A 10,333-nucleotide genomic window follows, 5' to 3' on the forward strand; every position below is an offset into this window, starting at 1 on the left:
TGAAAAAGAATATATATGTACGTATAACTGAATCACTGTGCTGTACACCAGAAACTAACACAACATTGTAAATCAACTATATATCAATTTTTTAAAAAACAGATAATAACAAACTTTTAACTATTAGAAGCATGGCTTTTTTTTGGCAAGCAATTTATGAATTTTTTTTTAACATTTTGGTTTTTAAACTCTTGTACTTGTGTTTTAAAAGATGTTTTTATTTTTGAAAAATGTTTATAATGAATGTGTAAAATACATGTACTATTAACTAACAGGGTTTGCATTTCAAAATGTACTTTATATCATGTTTTATTTAATGTTAGCTACTATATATAAAAATAGATTTTTAAAATTTTCTTCCATATAGCACAGGGAATTATGTTCAATATCTTGTGATAACCTTTAATGAAAAAATATGAAAACGAATATATGTATGAATATGCATGACTGGGACATTGTGCTGTACACCAGAAATTGACACATTATAACTGACTATACTTCAATTAAAAAAAATAGAGACTATGTCATATTTTGTTTTAGTCGCTATTTTAAAGTAAATGTGACCCTCAGCACCTCCTCCTATTACCCCAGGTAATCAGAAATTGATGGTGCATTCTCACTATACAACACAAGTTTCAAGGGAATAATTAAATTACTTAAATGAGCTGGCAACTTCCAAGCATCCTTCTCATTGATTTATCTGCAAATAGTCAGTACTTTAGTAGAGAACATTCCTATTACAGAATGATCCCCAAGGGCTTTTATTAATTAATAGTAACCTAGGTCAATTTACCATACTTGAAAGTGATAAAAACTATACCCTTTTTAAAAAGAAGAAAAAAATTAATAACTTTTAGTGATAGACCTTCCATGGGGGCATAATACTCCCTTCATATACTAATTAGTTTGAATTAGTGTGTGAAGTTAAAGTGTAGCAACCACGAAAATAAAGCGATGTAAATGAGAAATCAGAATAGTAATCTAGAATATTAAATTAACTGGGTTATTTTTAATATCACGCTAGTATTTCTTAGAGGAGTGTGAAATAATGGAAAATATATGTATTGGTCTCTGCCCCCTATTCCTGGCACAGAGCTCCTACCTTGTCATTTCTTCCTTTCCCTTCTCTTTCCCTCTCCCTCTCCCTTCCCTTTCCCTTTCCTCTTTCTTTCTTTCTTTCTTTCTTTCTTTCTTTCTTTCTTTCTTTCTTTCTTTCTTTTTCTTTCTTTCTCTCTCTTTCTTTTTTTTAAGAGGAGACAGAGGAGAAGGGGAATTCTTGAGCATGGACAGTATTTTAAGAAGTTTCGGAGAAGTGAGAAAAAAGATGGGGAAAGTGACTTCTGGAGTTTAAAGACGGTAAGGAAAAGAGACAGCACAGCACTTGGTTTCTCTGTGGTGAACAAGACAAACCACAAAAAGGTGTGAAGAGACATAGGTCACCAGCTTCTGGTGTCTGGTCCTTGCACGGAACTACAGAATACCTTCACTTTCCAGCTTTAAGTCTACTGATGGAAGGTAGATACTTGCAAGGTGACTTCAAAAAAAAGTAAGATAACTAACTTTCTATTTCTTAAGCTTCAGCTGTATTCCCTGAAGGGGGTGCACTGTTCCTGGAGGTCCTGCAATACCAGGTCAATGTATGGAATGAATAGAATATATGTATGTATATGCATGACTGGGACATTGTGCTGTACACCAGAAACTGACACACTGTAACTGACTGTACTTCAGTCAATCAATTGACGCTGAATTTTTTCAAATGCTTTCTCTGTATCTAACTGAGATGATCATATGATTTTTAGCCTTCATTTTGTTAATATGATGTATCATGTTGATTGATTTGTAGATGCTGAACTATCTTTACATCCCTGGAATAAATCCCTCTTGATCATGGTTTATGATCCTTTCTAATGTATTGTTGGTTTCAGTTTGTTAGTATTTTGTTAAGGATTTCTGCATCTATATTCACTATGGGTATTGGCCTGTAATTTTATTTTTTTGTGGTGCCCTTGGCTCATTTTGGTATCAGGGTAATGCTGATAAAATGTGCTGATAAAAAGTAAAATTCATAAAATGTGTTTGGAAGATTTCTCTACTCTTCGGTTTTTTTGGAAGAGTCTGAGAAGGATAGGCATTAAACTTTCTTTGAATGTTTTGCAGAAATTGCCAGTGAAGCCATCTTGTCCTGGGCTTTTGTTTGTCCAATTTTTTGGTGTATAATTGTTTGTAGCAGTCTCTTGTAATCCTTTGTATGTCTGTGGTATCAGCTGTACCTTTTCCTTTTTCACTTCTGATTTTATTTGAGTACTCTCTCTCTCTCTCTTTTTTATTAGTTAGCTAAGGATTTGTTGATTTTATCTTTTCAAAGAAACTGCTCTTAGTGATCTTTCCTATTTTTTAAGCCTCTATTTCATTTGTTTCTCCTCTGATCTTTATCATTTCCTTCTTTCTACTAATTTTGAGCTTTGTTTGTTCTTCTTCTAGTGCCTTTCAGTGTAAAGTTAGATTTTTTTATTTGGGATTCTCCTTGTTTCTTGAGGTAGGCCTGTATTGCTATGAACTTCCCTTTTAGAACTGTTTTTGCTACATCCCATAGATTTTAGTATGTTGTATTTCTGTTTTCTCTTGTTTCTAGGTATGTTTTAATTTCTCCTTTGATTTTTTTTGATGACTCATTGGTTGTTCGGTAGCAGGTTGCATAATCTCCACATTTTTGTGATTTTTCCATTTTTTTTCTTGTGGTTGATTTTTTAATTTCATACCAGCGTATGGTCCATTACCTCCTCCACTAGCATCAACAAAATGGAATTCACAGGAAAATAATGGCTAAATTAAGAGTTGTGGTTATTAAAGCAAATAAATGTTAATTACAACAAAAACTCAAAAGGCCTTTTCTCTATATGACAGAATCCTTACCCAGTAAAACCATGTTCCTGTAATTTTTCTAGCAAGACATTCTGGAAAGAGGCCCTCTGAACCTGGCCCAAGCAACTCCATTTATCTTTGGTAATGACATTTACAGCCACATCCTGGAAGGTTAATGAGTCCTGAAAGAATTCCTCAAGTCAGTAATCTGATAGCTCAGGGTCAGACGAGGGGAGTGTATGAGGTAGGGGCGAAAGATATATTAGTTCCTCTTCTAGTGTAGGCCTCCGCCTGAAGGCTCTAGAAAATAAGCCATGGGCTGAACTGATAAACAAGCTGTGAGAAACGTCACGTAGCCAGCTGGATCAGAGATGGCCTATTTAATGTATCCAGTATGGACGGCTGGATGGCCAGTGACGGGTAAGATCCTCAGAGGAGGACAACCTAAGACAGGCACAGCCAGCTGGATAAGAGATGGCCTACTTAATGAAGTTTTGTGATGAACTTTAAAACAATCTGTCCTCGATCATGTAACATCCTGTGCTTACTGCAGGAGCCTGGGAACCTGGAGCCTGGGAACCTAAATAGCTTAAAATTATTAACATTGTTATAACTTAGATGATATGTGAGGCACCGTGCATGTTCTATATAAATCCTTTTCTAAGAATCATTAAACAGAGTAGCCATCAGCCCTCTCTGCACACGGCGTGCATGTGCACATGATATCACCACACCGACAGATGGTGACCCCGACGTGATATCAGACTCGGCAAACACGTAACTGTAACTGAGGAAATTTTTGGGGACTTTTCAGTCTATCAGGCGTGCCGAGGAATACTCATGGAGCAACAGCTTACTAAGCAGTAGCATGGTATCAGCGCGGCAACTACATGTAAGTAAGGGAACAAATTTATATCGGGGATTTTCAGCCTATCAGGCATGCCGCAATGTAACCATGGGACAGCAGCTGACAGTACAGCAAAAGATTTATTTCCATATTCTGCAGCAATTGTTCAAGGCTATTTCAAAGCAGGGCACCCTCCCAGGTGCTCCTCAAAAACAAATATAGAAAATCACTGTCAGCCGAAGTCCCATCTCACCATTTCTGACCTCATCACAGCTTCCCCCGGGAGCACAAGTTTAGATCTAATGACTATTGATAATGAGTTAATAAATGACAGTAATAAAACCTACTTAATCTCTACTGGAGTTTGGGGACCTTTACCTTCTAGGTATTTTGGATTGCTAATAGGGAGATCATCTATGGGCTTAAAAGGGTTAACAGTTTTACCTGGTGTTATTGATAATGATTATACTGGAGAAATTAAAATTATGGTTCATGCCTCTTCTTATTACATTATTCCTAAGCAATCTCGAATTGCTCAAATTATTTTGATACCTTACTTTTTACCTGCTCAAAAATTTGCTGAAAATAATAGAGGAGATAAGGGCTTCAGACATATAGGACAGCAAGCTTTTTGGACACATTCATTAACTGATAACAGACCTATTTTAACAGTTTCAATACAAGGAAAGCTATTTACAGGGTTATTAGACACAGGAGCAGACAAAACTATTATTTCTAGTCTCCACTGGCCTTTTGATTGGCAAAAACACAAATCTGATGTTACTATCAAGGAGTTGATGAACTGATGGCACCTAAAATAAGTTCTCACCCACTAAAGGTCCAAGGGCCTAAAAATAAAATGGCCTTTGTAACTCCTTTTTCTATTACCAATACCCTGCACTCTATGGGGCAGGGACCTTCTTGCTCAGTAAAACGTGACCTTAAATATTGATCCTTTTTAATAGGGGCTACTGCTACTATCCCAAATATTATTCCCATTGCTCTAACATGGACCCAACAGCAACCTATTTGGGTGGAACAATGGCCCCTTCCTAAAGAAAAACTACAAGCATTACAAAAATTGTTTTCAAAACAACCAAAGTTGGGTCATTTAAAACATTCTACTAGTCTTTAAAATGCACCTGTTTTTATAATCAGCAAAAATAAATAAATAAATAAATAAATAAAATAAACAATAAAAAAAGGAAGTTATTGCAAGATTTGCATGCTATAAATGCTGTAATGCAACCTATGAGACTCTTACAAAAGGGACTACACAGTCCTTCACTTATTCCTGACTCTTGGCCCTTACTTGTTATTAACATAAAGGATTGTTTTTCCTCATTACCTTTGCACAAAGCTAATAAGAAAAATTTGCCTTTACTGTTCCTACCTATAACAATCAGGAGATTCCTAAACGTTATCAATGGAAATTCCTTCCTCAGGGTATGAAAAATAGTCCTACTACATGTCAGCAATTAGTAAGAAAAATTTTGGAAACTATACATCAACAATTTCCTCAGGCATATATTTTTCATAATATGGATAACATTTTACTGGATATAAAAAAAAAACTTAATCTCCTTCTGTTTCAAAAAACTGTTACAATTTTACAAACTAAGAGCCTTTTTGTTGCTCAAGATAAAGTACAAAAAATGCAACCTTCGGAATTTCTTGGGATAACTATTAACACACAAACTATTAGGCCACACAATATGAAATTAGATATCAAGCCTTCTATGACATTAGTTCAATTGCAACAATTGCTAAAACATATTAACTGGATCAGACCTTTTTTAGGAATACCTACAGTCCAATTACATCATTTATTTCAATTGTTAGAAGGAGATAGGGAACATACCTCATTATGTATATTAACCCCTAAAACTATCAAAAAATTTAAAAAGGTTAATGAGGCATTAAATTATCTATTTTTACACCGGTTGCAACCTGAATTACCTATTATTCTTATTGTTTTAAATACACCTCAGACACCTACAGGGGTGCTTACATAGGAAAGGGACACTTTATTCTTATTAGAGTGGGTTTATCTGTCTCACTTATTAACTCAGGCCTTAGCCATGGCTATATTGCCTCAAACATCCTCAAATACATGTTTGCAACATTTTTTAAATATTAAAAATTTGCTACACAATACGCAATATCCCTGTCATATGCGATCTCATACTAATTTACCAAAACCATTGTCAAAAAGCAACAATTATGTTAATAATACAGTATCTAATTACATTCAAACCCACCTTTAGATGTAAAAGGAGTTAAAGTTTAAATAAGAAAACCATTTACTGGTATTTGGGAAGGGCCTTTTGATGTAAAATGTTGGGAGAGGGGGTCTTTATGTATTGATACAGGTGCTACATTAAAGTGGGCACCCCAGAAGAGTGTTAAGAAGTTCATTAAAAAGGACGGCTGAAGATGGGTACAGCGTGGTTCTATATCCTTACACTTACTCCTTTCTTCTTTGCATGTTTGCATGTTGAGCTTAATCTACCTTATTGGGCTTATGTTCTAAACCCTCCTTTATTCACACCTTGAACTTGGTGGCATGCAGACCCCCCACTTGCTTCTAACAATTCTGCTTGGACAGGTGGCACATGGATACCTCCTGCGGCAACACAAGAATATCTGCGCAGCAACCAAACATTGACACTATATTCTCATAATCCAACTTTATGTATTGTATATAATAAGTCACATACTGATTGTATTAATCTACAGAAGCAAATGCACTTGTATTATTCCCCTAAAAAGGGAAATTAAACAGCTAATTTAACTTTTATTACAGCTGTATCAACTTCTACTTATGAATTTATGAATGTATCACAAGTACCACCTGTCCCCATCTGTAAACCAAAAACTGATTGGAGATAATAAGTTTTATTCTGTTCAATGCTCACCCTGCAGGATACAATGTCCTCATAATAGCTCTTCGTTCAATGGAATTCTCTTAGATTGGGGACCCCATGGACATTTGTTAAGTAATAACATGTCTCTTCAGTTTGGACAAAATTCTTCCACACCAATTACTTGGAGTGAACATGGACTTTCTGGACCCATTTTACAACTGTCTGATGGCGACAGTATTTTTAGTCCTATTCATAAGACCATTTGGAGATTCAGACTGCCTTTTACTGACAGAATTCTTTATCATGGAGACTATGTTAATGGGTCAGGCAATTATTCTATGTCATTAATTACCAATGTTTCTGATTCTGTAATGATTTGCACTACACATCCTTACATTTTAGTTTGGGAGTCCCTTCCCTCCTAATATTACTACTGACCATGTTTATATCACCAACTTATTTCCTCCTGTCTGGTATTCTGATTGTTTGAGTCATAAAAATATTAGTGACTATAATGTATCTTACGTTATGCTACTAAAATGATGAGCTCATGTATGGCTACCAGTTATCCTGAACAGAAATTGGTCTAATGAGCAAAGTTTATATGTGCTATTAGAGTCTTTCAAGAAAGGCCAAAAAGATTTATAGCTACTCTCACTGCTTTTATTGTATCGGCTATAATCATAATTGCCATGGCTGCAGCTGCTACAACAGCTCTAGTATCCTCTATTAATACTGCCCATACAGTTGAGAAGGTTTTGACTAACGTAACTCAAGAGCTACAAACACAGGTTGACGTAGATCGTGAAATCATGGCTAGACTACAGGCTCTTGAGGCTGCCATAGAATGGACTGGAAAACAACAAGAAGCATTATCAAAAAGATTAAAATTGAAATGTGACTGGCAATTCTCCTTGCAAAGTGTAACTTCAATTCAATATAATGAAACACAGACACCATGGTATAAGATTAGACAACATTTACAAGGAGCATTTGATGATTTTTTGAGAGAACATATTAACTCTTTACAAGATCAGTTGGAGACTCAATTACATAATATCCATGATGTTTTTGCACAAAATGTATTTGAGCAAATTGAAAATGGATTGCATTGGCTTAAGCCTGAAAATTGGTTTAATGGGCTTAATTTACGCATTTTTATTAATATTGGCATGCTTATATTGATCTGTATTGCCTTGTTATATCTTTTTAAATGGATATGTAATTTATGTAAGCAACAGGAAGCGCAACAACAGACTCTTGTTATGATGGGATTGCTTGCTTCTGTGCAACAGGATTGTTTCCTTGCTTTTAATAATAAAAAGGGGGGATATGTAGGCCCCCACCTAAAGGCTCTAGAAAATAAGCCATGGGCTGAACTGATAAACAAGCTGTGAGAAATGTCACGTAGCCGGCTGGATAAGAGATGGCCTACTTAATGAAGTTTTGTGACGAACTTTAAAACAATCTGTCCTTGATCATGTAACATCCTGTGCTTACTGCAGGAGCCTGGGAACCTAAATAGCTTAAAATTATTAACATTGTTATAACTTAGATGATATGTGAGGCACCGTGCATGTTCTATATAAATCCTTTCCTAAGAATCAATAAACAGAGTAGCCATCAGCTCTCTCCGCATACGGTGTGTATGTGTACATGATATCGCGACACCGACATCTAGCAACTTGAATTCATTGCTGAATAAAAGCTCACATATCCAGAAAATTCTCTTGCCTCTTTCTGATTTTTGCCTTCTTCCCTTTCCCAAATCCTAAGACCAAAGTGGTAGAAGGCAAAGGAGATATCATTCCCAGAACAGAAAATCATACCTAAGTAGTTTAAGGTGTGCATCAGTTGTCAGGGGGGAAAAAATCCTTTTTCTCTGTTATTGCTCTCTGAAATTCACTCATTTGGAAGAGGCACTCCAAATAAACAAAATGAAATTATTCATTGTCCAAATGAATGACTTTGTAAATAATCACCATGGTTGATAACTAATATTGTTGTGGTCACTATCACTGAAGCCCCTGTCTTTTCTGCATTGGTGGACTGAAATAGTAATTTAAGATCATTTCTTCATCTGCTTACCACCCTTCCCCAATTTCTTTTAAAATATTTTTTTGCCCCTGTCACACTAGTGAAATTACTCTCTCTAAGCACTCCAGGCTCTGAAAGTTAACTAATACAGAATGTTTATAATACATGCCAAGTACTTTACAAGCTCACGTTTCCTTCTCACAATACAAATTCACTAGGTCATTAGTATTTTCATCTTGATTTTTCAGCTAAAGAAACTGAAACTTAACTAGATAAGGCAAATTGACCACAGTCACAAGTCTATAGAGAAATAAGACTCAATTTGACTTTTCTGCTTTCCAGTGGTTCTCAAACTCCAGCGTGTATCGGAATCACCTACAGAGCTTGTTAAAACATCTACTGCTGGGCCCCACCCCTAGACTTACTAATTCAGCAGATGTGGAGCGGGATTCAATAATTGGCATTTCTAAATAATTCCCAGGTGTTGCCAATGCTGCTAGCCTGGGGACCGCACTTTTAAGAACCACTGTTCCACACCTTTGTTCCTCAAAGTGTGTCAAGAGACTCCACAGCATCAGCATCCTCTGTGAGATGCTTAAAAACGCAGCATGCTGGGTCTCAACCTAGGCCTGCCGAATCAGACTACACTTTTGACAAGATCCCAGGTGATTCGTGTGTACCCTAAAGTGTGGTCCTCATCACAAACTTCTGAGCCAAGACAGACGCTAAAGAAGGCAACCGGCAAATTCTAATTTACAGAGAGCGTCTCTGGGGCAAGTGTTAGCAAGGACTTCAGCCACCCCTGGGCCACAGCGGGGAAGGGAGAAGTTCTGGGCTCCCAGGCGGTCGCAGTCCCCCCGCACCCCTCCCCGGGATCCTCTCGGCCCCGCCCCCCTGCGGAGGGCGACTACTGCGCAGACGCAGATGCCGCGCTCCTCCCCTCGAGTCTCCCGGGTCCTCCGAACCACCGAGCTTTCCTCCTAGAGCGGCCCCTTAGGAGGCACCCACTTCTCCCCTCCACGGGTGCCCACAGCCATCCGGAAGTGCAGATGCCTGCGAGGTTCTGAGTCTCTTTTAGAACACCTGTCGTTCCTCTTTCATTCACCCCACAAACGATTCTTGAACGCCTGCCCTTTGGCAGACAGGTGAACGAGGCACGGTCCCCGTGGTCCCTGTGGCACTGGGTGATGAATGCTGTACCTCCTAGGAGCTGGAGGCGCGGGGGCCGGATTGATGAAAGCTGTCCCGGAGGCTAACGGCCCTGAGACTGGCAGTTGCCTGCCATGTAGGCACTCAGATGTTTGGTGGAAGGAGATCTCCAGTTGGAGAGCATTCCGAGTGGAAGAAAGGTGGCTATTATGAAAACGTCTCCATGTCCAAGGCACGTGGGTGCCCGAGATGAAGCGGGAGAGGTAAGTAGTGGCGATCTTGAAGAGCTTGGTATCCTGATAAGAAATGTAAATAATGTCCTGAATAGTCTAGACGGTATTTTAATCCAGACATACGAGCTCTGATTTGTACTGTATCTGAAGGCTCTTAAGAGCATGGTGACAGAATGAAGGTGGCAGTGGCCTGACATTAGGTGTTTATTCGTTAGCAGTCTTTTCTCTTCCACTAAGACGTAGCTCCCAGGAGAGAAGGACTATGTCTGTTTAGTTCATTTTTCTTACCCACCACTTAGAGAATGCCTTGTACACAGTAGACCCTTAAAGAATGT

Source organism: Camelus ferus, chromosome 18 (genome assembly GCF_009834535.1).
Source record: "Camelus ferus isolate YT-003-E chromosome 18, BCGSAC_Cfer_1.0, whole genome shotgun sequence".
Taxonomy (NCBI): Eukaryota; Metazoa; Chordata; class Mammalia; order Artiodactyla; family Camelidae; genus Camelus; species Camelus ferus.